Genomic DNA, 9,839 nt, shown 5'->3' with positions numbered 1-9,839 from the left:
CTCGAAACCGAGCTCAGACCTCTGGTAATTCTTGAAAGATAAGCCTAAGTTTTACTTAGCAAAAAAGGGTCTGGTTCAACACAGACTAGGGATTTCTGCGGACTCCGAGTCCCGATCCTCATCTTTTCTATTAAGAACACCTACTTAACTCTCGTTCTTAATATTTCCCTTATCCATTGAGAAATGAATTCTGAGTTCGTGTAAACTGCGTATCTCGTTGAAATCTTAAGTATTTCTTAATTTTTCGTACGTGGTATTCAAATTTCTCAAATACTCCGGATTTATAATTCAAAAGGACTTATAAAAAAAGGGGGGGAAATATTCAAGTCTTCAAAAAGCGATAAATAGGTTTTGAGTTAAAAAAAACAATAAAGGGGGGCACACTAGCCATCACAACCCCGGAACCAGATCATTGACCCTTGACGTAGGGATCCTGCTGCATCTCCTTGGGCAGAACGGCAGCTTCGAAGTCCTAGCCAGCCATGAGATCTTTGTTAGTTCCGAACTCATCAATGGCGACATCATCTTCGGGAAGAGATGTCTCTTGCACGGGCTCTGGGGGAGTCGCTACAAAGAGATGAGCAAACTCATTTGGTTGAGGTCTGAGAGCGCTTACCTCGCGAGCTTTCTTCTCAGCCTCTTCCTCGTCTTTCTTTACCGACTCTAGTTCGGCTTTGATGTCCGGAATCTCTCCCTTCAGAATCTCCTCAAGAAGTTCTCGGTTCGCCCGAGTCTCGGCAAGACGCGTCCCAATCATCTCGTTATCGCTTATGGCCTTGTAGTAGGCCTCATGCTTCGAGGCGAGTCCGCTATAGAGTTCACGGAGCCTCATCCTTTCATCCTTTTTCGCTGCTGCGAGCTCCTCGTCCCGTTTCTCAGCAGCGATCTTGCACCATTGCTCGCTTCGCTTAACTTCAGCTTCCAGCGAGGTAATCTTGTCACATGCCTCGAGGTACAAGTTCTTCTCGATCTTCAGCTTCTCGGAAAGATCAGTCTTGGCAATCTCAAGAAGGTTGCAGCGACCTTCGGCCTCCAGCATTCGCTCCCGGATCTCGTTCGCCTTTGCCACCGCCCTGGCATTTTCCTCCTCCATCTCCTTGAGTTGACGGATCTCATCTTCGAGTTCGGCAACCCGGGCCCTGAGGCCATCCAGCTCGTTAACAGGAAAGAGCTGGGACTCGTAGCAGGAGAAGGTGGTGTTGTACTCGAGCATTAACTGTCAAAACGAAGATTCATGAGGACGGAAAGAAAAGTTCTTATTTTTATATGAGGAGAAGAGTTCAAAGAGTTACCTCTCCGAGTTTATCAGCGAAGCGAAAGTAGTTCGCTCTGTTGACCTCCTTTAAGTCACTAAAGGGAGGAATCCTCATCCCAACAGGAGTAAAGTTCCTCATGAAATCAGCTGGTGACTTCGGAGGAGCTGTTAAAATAAAAAAAAACGTCAAAATGAACTCGAAGTGAGAGAAATACGAAGTGACTCTACTTACCAGTAGGGATCGGAATCTCCTGACGGACGGATCCCCGGTTCTCAGAGTCCCGCGAAGGCAGGACAAGAAGCTGAGTTGGCAGGTCGGACTCCGGGGCCCGTTGTGAATCTTCTCTTTCTTCTGGTTTTGACCCCAGACTGGTTCCAGCATCCTCGGAAGGATTTTTCTCGTCGTTCAGACGAGAACGACTCTTGCGTTGAAGGGAAGGAACTTCAGATTCCTCGTTCCTGCGTTTCCTTGAGGAGGTTGCACTATGGCCTCCTTCAGAAATTTCTTTTTCCCGAGAAGATCGGGAGGAGCGAGAATCCGAGATCCGGATTATGTCTTTTCCCGAAGACACCTTCTTTTGATCACGATGATCAGAGGTCTTTGATTCGGAAACCGGATCTACGGTACCCGAATTCTTCCCTTTACCAGATGAAGATCTGGACTTCCCTTCATCCAAGGCCTTCACCATCCTGGCCTTATCTTCTTTCTCTCTCGCTTCTCTCGCTTTTTCCCTTTCCTTCTGGAGCCTCTTCTCTTCGCGATAGGAAAGTGGAGACATGTTAGTGGCAACAGCAGGGGAGGAGGGAGGGGTGGAAGAAATGAGGTCGGACCGCGAGAAAATTCGGGCACACGAACTCCTGATGCGTTCGCAAGTGAATAATTCCCACGACAGGTCGCTGCGATTGCAAATCTTTACGAATTGCCCCGCAAAGGTATGAGAAAGCGGTTTCTTCGGAAGTTTAACTGCAAGAGCAAAAACATTGACAGATTAGAAAAAAAACAGACGAGTAAAAGCAGTGAAAAACCTAAGGAGCTATCTACCGGGACGACGAGTCCATTCACGAACGAAATAGTCCGTATTTGGACCATAAGAAAGTTCGTCTACAGCGAAGAAGAAGTAGGATTTTCTCCACTGCTCGTCTTTTTCGGGAAAATCCCCGAAGACTCTGAAATTACTCCGAGGACTGAGGAAAAACGTCCCCGGAGTTCGCCCCTTCTTCACTGTATAAAGATGGAATACGTCGGATAGCGTGATACGGTATCCATTTTCCTCTGCAAGGGTCTGGAGGCACAGGACGGTCTGAACTACATTTGGACATAGTTGAGGGAGTGCGATTCCGAGCTCGTGCATCAATTCGACCTAAAGGCCGGGAAGCAGAAAAGATAGCCCGCATTCCGAAAAGAAAATTTCAAAAGCGCAAGTATGACCGGTAGGTGGAGACTCCGGAGAATCTGTGGGACCCAGAGTAATCAAGGAGATTTGACGAGGGATCGGGCAGGCACCTTTCAGCAGAGCCAGCTTTTTATTGTCGAGATTCGAAGAAAAATACTTCCCGAACTCGCCTTCCATGATGTGGGTCTCATTCTGGATCTTCCTGCTTCGCTTCGGAGCCATAACGCAATCAAGGAAAATGTAGAGACGAAACAAGATCTGGTACCAGGGATTTGGGAAGATATTTCAAGAACAACTCAAGAACACGCTTGAGCAAACTCTGAAGATCTTTGTGGAAATCCAGAAAACAGGAAGATCCAGCGGTGGATGTTCTCAGGGAAATGAACACGGATCGCCGGAATACGAAGAACACGGCGGAGCGGAAGAGGAACAGCGGGAATCTTCGAGCAAACGGCTGAAAATCTAAGAAATCTTTTAGATTTCTGGCCTAAACCTAACGATTACTAGCTAGGACGGCGGACTACTTAACGATTCCGGAACTATAAAAACAGTTAAAGATCAAAGAAGAGGTAAAAGTAGAGAGAAGAGGGAGTTACCTTTAAATACGGAAAGGAGCAGAAGCGGTTTGAAGAAGATAAGGACGTGTGCGTTTGCAGAACCCGAAGAGTCTAATGATTATATAGAGGGTCATTGGGCGGCAAAGTGAGAAACCCTAGGATCTTGAAGCGTCTTTATCTTCCCGAGGAAAATCCCTCGATCCGCAGGAAAAAAATATACCTTAGGATCTCGAAACGTCACTTCGGTTGAGAACCAAATCCCGGGAAAAGCGGGATTAACGACGAAGTTTCCGAGCCTGAGAAAAAGTTCAGCATATAAAGTATCCCGAAGTGTTCACTTCGGAACACTTGGGGGGCAAACTGTTGGTGTTGGATCTCGCAAGTCGGATCCGGCCCAGAAAAGTGGTAGAACAATGAAACGAAGTGGGCCGTTAGCCCGGTTCAAGAGACGAAAAGAACGGCCCAGTAAAGTACGGCCCAGCTCGAGTGAAACGTCGGGATTTCGTGAATTAAATGAAAGGCGGGTCATACGGAATTTGCGAGATTCAGAAGATTTGAAACGGAAACATTGATGAGGGCGAGATCTGCGGCTTGATGAACGACTTCGGTTTCGAATCGCGTAATTATAAATAGAGAACGAAAACCATTGTAAGGAGGGGGGGATTTCTTGAGCAATAAACAGATACATAGACTTTACTCTTTTGTTTTCTTTTCACGATTGTTGTTCGAATTAGCAAGGCTAGACGACCCGATACACATCATAAAATTTGTATTGCGGATTCCGACATCCACATGGAATGCCTATTCGAATCAGTTTAGTAATATATGGAGTTTTTGCTGTTAAAATATACAGTATATAAAAACCCTATTTCTTAAAAGTCACATGTTTCATATACATACAAAAACTTATGGCATCTAGTGTAAAATCCAAAAAAAAAAACAGGAACCTTACATTAACACAAGTCCTTCCTTTTTTCTGTCAAGAAGAGTCTGAGGAACTGAACCACTGAGATTGTTCCCACTTAAGTTTCTGTCGAAAAGAAAAAAAAAAAACCATTGTGTGTGTGTGTATAAATTGAAATACGATTGAGAAATATTACATGCAATATTTCCATTCTGTTTTAGAAAACTTACATGAAAGACAATGATTTCATGTTGGCAAGAAAAGCAGGAACATTTCCAGTCAAACTGTTATTAGAAAAATCCCTACGCACGCAAAAGAAATGCAAAAAGGTTGGCGTTCACGTCGCTTCGGGATAAAAGAGTATCTATAAAGAATGACAATAGAAGATTCAATAATTAGTTCATTCTCTTAAATACTATTTGATATTTTTTATACATGTGGAAAAGACAACTCCATCCTTCACTATAATTAAACTATTTATTTTTAATTTTTTCTTTTTTTTCTTCCTTTCTTCTTCTCTTCATGATTATGTGCAGACCAAAATCAAATTTGTTTGGGTTTTGATTATGTGAATACTAAAATCAAAATTGTGGTAGATTCTGTGATTTATAGATGGTAGTGGTGATAATGATACCGGTGGCGATAGATGATGATGATACCGACAGTGATAATTTTATCGGCGGTGGTCGTAGTTGAAATATCGGTGGTAGTTTCAGTGATTTACAGGTGGTGGTGGTGATGATGATATCGGTGATGATGGGTGATGATGATATCGACAGTGGGAGAATGGGTTGTCGATGGCAACAACCATTGTTACATTCTTCTGGGTTCAATTTCATAAACGGATAACAATTTCATTAGCAACGTATATAAAAGGCTAACATATCTTAAACGTAACAATTATATTATCATGATAAATGAATACGCTAATGTATAAGTTAACGGAAATAATTAAATTACTAAAGTAAATAAACCGGTTAATACATAAGTTAGCTGATATAATCATATAATAAATATTTTAACACGATAAATATTAGTTTACCATGTAACTTATAAACTTATCGCGATATAATATGATTTATCGAAAATTGAGTCATAATCGAAAATTTGACCGAAACTATTATCTGAAATTTATGTCTCGTCGATATCTATTTTGTTATAACGGTAAACAATTTGTTACATGCGGAGGGGTATTTTTGTCCAACTTATACAAATTGATGAGAGAGAACTAATTATACAAAAAAAACATGTATATATTCTTAATTTTTCAGTCATCTGTGTATTTAGATTTAATTGACCCAATATAAAATACTTACAATTCTTTTATTTGCGTTAGATTCTGAAAAACTGGGGCTATGTTCCCAGTTAATCCACTTGCTGACAAATTTCTAATTATTGACACCAAAAAAATTTAAAAAAAAATCGAAAAGGTAATCGATAGATACAATGTTTGTGAGTAGCCTTACAAAGAAACGATTCTTGGCGGGGTGGAGGTATCTCCATAAGTGCATGTTAGATTTTCCCAAAATAACTCTTGAGGGAGACATGGATCTCCTTACTAGCTGATTTTGCTTAGACCGTAAGCAGCTTTGATTTTCTTGATAGCAGCAACTAGTATAAACATTAGAGAATGAGTTATTTCAATAGCATATGAGAGAAATGGAAAATATAAAACCAATTTATTGTTTGGGTATATACCATCACTTAGGCCTGTTTCCAATATCGAGAATTCCAAGATAGTGTAAGCCTCAAGAGTGTTGATGAGAGGTGGAAGGGTTGAATTAGGAGTTCGTACTAGTTGTAAACTGCAAGTCTGCAACCTCCAGAATCACATTGCGTTGGTACATCTGTGTATATTGTAATTACCTCTAACTTGGTAGGACTAAAGCCTGAATAATCAAAGTTTCCTTTCAAGATAATGTCGAATTCCCTCGTCTCGTTGGCTCCAAGAGTTTGTATCTCGGCAAAATGCATGTATAAGTACACTTCCGCATTAGAGGGTGTCGGTTTCCAGGTGATGATCAATGGCTCACTCGCGTTTTTAGGCGTTGCAGCACTTTTGAGTACATCTTTTGGTATGTCATATATATTAGTATTGTTTATGTCCAGACTGGTCGTTATCTCCTTGTATGGAGAATCGAAAAAGGGAGTCCAAAGACGATCATAGATGTCATTGCCATACCTGGAAACTAGATTGAATTAGGCAAAGTAATTAAGCATATCAACCTCTACTACTATCGTCTTGTAAAATCAAGTTTCTAGTTACTACTAATCAAATTGACCTTGTTATAGGGGCTAATTTTTTTTAAAAGTTTTGAAAGCCAAAAATTTACTAATCACAATTTTAGGACTTTACTTTTTTTTAAAAGCTTTTAAAGTCTAACTGCCTAGTTCTTTTTTCTTTACGTTCAATTTTTTAAAGTCACAAATATGAGGCTTCCAAACAAATAATAAAAAATTTAAATAAATAATAATTAAAACTTTCTTTTTTCTTCTCCCCATAATAATTATATCTCTCTACATGTTTAAATATATTGATTCACAAATATTTTTGATAAATTAACTATTATCATTTTTTAATCTTTCTTTTAAGATCCATTTCAATAATAATCATTTTATTTTCATAATCACCATTGATATTGGTATAAAAGAGTTTATAGAATAGTATTTTTAATAAAACATATACTTTCATATAGGCCGTTCATTACATATTTCGTTTATTTATTGAGAATATTTTTTCTGTTCATTTATTTATGAATTTTTGTATTTTTCTAAATTCTTATCATTAATAAAATTATATTGTCACATAAATTCATTTATAACATTATTTATGTTTATTATCAATAAATATAATTTTAAAAAAATAACAGTCACAATACAGTCTTGTTCTACCAATCAGATTTTAACAGCCAATGTTTTTACAGGCAAAGTCTCTGCAGTCAAAGTTTTTATAGCCAAGATTTTTAAAGTCAAAGTCTTTACAACCAAAACTAACAGCCCTTACCAATCGGCCTCATAGTATACTTGTTTTAGACAATATTATTACAATCATCAATAGCAAAGCTTATCATATATTATAAGCATGTTCACTGTTCACACATAAATATTATTCATATTCACAAAATTTTATTAGCATTTAGATTTCATTCTTAAACTTACGGTCTCTAAAATATTTTTAAATAACTTTAAAAACAAAGTTGTCAAATTTCAATTTATTTGTTTTCTGTTATGGTGATAGTTACAATTATCTTTTATCCGGAGTAGTTAAAGCCTAAACGACGTTTTTTTTTTCTAACTACCAATATAAAGCGAACACAAATTTAGAGAAATTAACAAATTGAGAGCATGCCATGATATAAACAAATAGTCACTGCTTAGAACTATCTCACTTATTGTTAGAAAAAACAAAGTCGACGACTTACCTTATATACCGACCGGAATTGGTAAAGTACACCCGGAAAGTTACCCTCAGTGAGCCCGAATGCGTGACATAAGTATTATTTCTCAATGGTCGTAGTTCTATGGCTGATATTATTGGCAAGGTCGTTCCTGTTTTAACAAGACAAATATCCAAAGAGTTTGACCTTGCTCTATGTATAATCTCCTCGTTTGTACCATTTTGTCTTCCTTCCATGTCTATTCTTGCCCACTTGTTGGGACCAAGATAGAGATCGAAGTTTGGGAAAAGATTTTGACCATCATAATTTCCATATAAGAAGCTAAGTGAGATGAGATAATTTGTACCACGCTTGACATCGAGACTATAACAGTTACGTTTTCCTTCTGGAAAGTATCTCAATGTCAAATATGGTTTTTCGAATATTTTGTTGAGCTCTTTCTCGACTCTACCGCTTTTTCCTGTCTGGATGATAGTGGAATCCGATGTGAATGTTAATCCATTAGAGGGATCACTATAAGGGGAATCCTCGATAGGAAATCCACAATCCAAACTGATGAAACCTGTTCAAGCATAAAAGGAATCAATGAAACTTTCTTTTTCTAAGAAGTATATAGAGAGAAGATATCTAAAGTCAAAAGAAGATCCTTGATCTACCTTCTTGAGACTGGGCACCAACAATAACGGCAAAGGTTCCAATCATGGCCAACAAAAGATGAATCTTCATGTTCTCTCTCGTTCACTTTCTGGTTTCTATGGAAATCAAGAAAAAGACAAAGAATTGCTTAGTAAAAACTGTAAAAGATATGTAAATGAGAAATAATACCTCATGTACACGTTGGAAGGAACTACAAAATGAAAAATAAAATAAATATAAATAATAATAAATTATTTAAGTAATTTTTTTTTAAATCACTCCGGCAAGACAATTAATTAGAATGAATAATTACGTAAATTTGATAGACACATTCAATGATAAGATCGTGGAACCAACTTAATTAACTGGTATAGTTTATCTAAAGGACATCAAAAGTGTACGGTAAGGTTGTCCGTACCAGATCGTCTTGAAAAGTTTATTTGGAAATCAAGAACATAACAAAGAGTTTGATCCAAGAAAAAAGAAAACACAAAGACTATCTGTGACAAATATGAAAGCTGTGTATATGAGGTGGAATGAACAATATACAAAAATGGTCAACTCCTGCGAGGAAGTTAAAGATTGAATATAAAAAAAAAAAGTTAAAGAATGAATAAATGATGAGATATGCAGATTAGAAGGAATTTATATTGCATAAGAAGAAGTAAACTGGTGCTTTTTTATCATTACAAAAAGTCAACTGGTGTTTCATCTAATATATAGGCTATGTTCGTATGACATGGATAGGAATTTTCTTCCATGAATGTGTCAAACTAAAGAATATATTTTCCACACTAAACAATAGTAATTTTTTTTATCAAAAAAAAACAATAGTAATTTTTGACAAATACACCAACATTGTAATTTTTTTAAAACAAACTTTTTCAAATGCTAATTTGTTAAAAAATATCCTTATTAAATACTTTTACTCGCACTATCTGCAATATTGCAGAGAGAAATATCATATATTAAAACTAGTTGTATCACTTTTATATCCATATTCTATATATTTAGTAATTAAATATTAGTATCATATATTTAGATTTAAGAGTCAAATATATATGAACAAATACATTGAATTTATTTTCCTAAAAATGTAAAATAAAAGCTTCTGATTCCATGATGCAATTTTCGGATAATATTTTTTAGATAAATCTTTTGGCCTATCCGTCAAGGCCCAAGCGGAAATATAGGTGAGACAATTTAAGCTTTTTCTTTCGTTCGCTAACGGTATGGCCACACCGTTGTGAGCCAAACAAGGAAAGACCTATATGGTCAGACGAGGCAGCAAATAACTCTGGAGAGTAGAACACCTAGTCTAGATTTTTTATCAAAACCTGGTCTAGATATAAACCCATTTTAATCGGCATGTTAAAATTATATATATTTAAACTTTTAAATTTATTCAACCCATCATAGTAAGTCAACTGTAAAAATGTTTTACTTTACTCTTGTGATAGGTGAAACAGTTTATCTTTGTATCATGGAACAAATAAATTAAATCATAGAACAATATATGTTAATTAGATAAATAGCATAGGATCCTTGTTCTAAAAATCGGCCGCCTAGCCGATTACTCGTCCGGATAGGCGCTCATCGGAGCACTACCGCCGCGATTTGGATCAGTTCGCTCAAAAAATCGGAAACTTTTAGAAAAACTCACTTTTATTAAACCAAAAAATAAGAAAAAATGAC

The 9,839-nt window shown here is 37.2% G+C and overlaps 1 pseudogene; it reads right to left on the bottom strand.

Moving 5' to 3' along the window:
- Nucleotides 1-8,234, bottom strand: part of LOC9315260 — a 23,233-nt pseudogene extending 14,999 nt beyond the window's left edge.
- Nucleotides 8,235-9,839: the final 1,605 nt, after the last annotated feature.

The sequence above is a fragment of the Arabidopsis lyrata genome, assembly GCF_000004255.2.
Source record: "Arabidopsis lyrata subsp. lyrata unplaced genomic scaffold ARALYscaffold_4, whole genome shotgun sequence".
Taxonomy (NCBI): domain Eukaryota; kingdom Viridiplantae; phylum Streptophyta; class Magnoliopsida; order Brassicales; family Brassicaceae; genus Arabidopsis; species Arabidopsis lyrata.
Note: the sequence above shows the minus strand (reverse complement) of the source record. Positions and strands in the feature narration are given on the sequence as shown.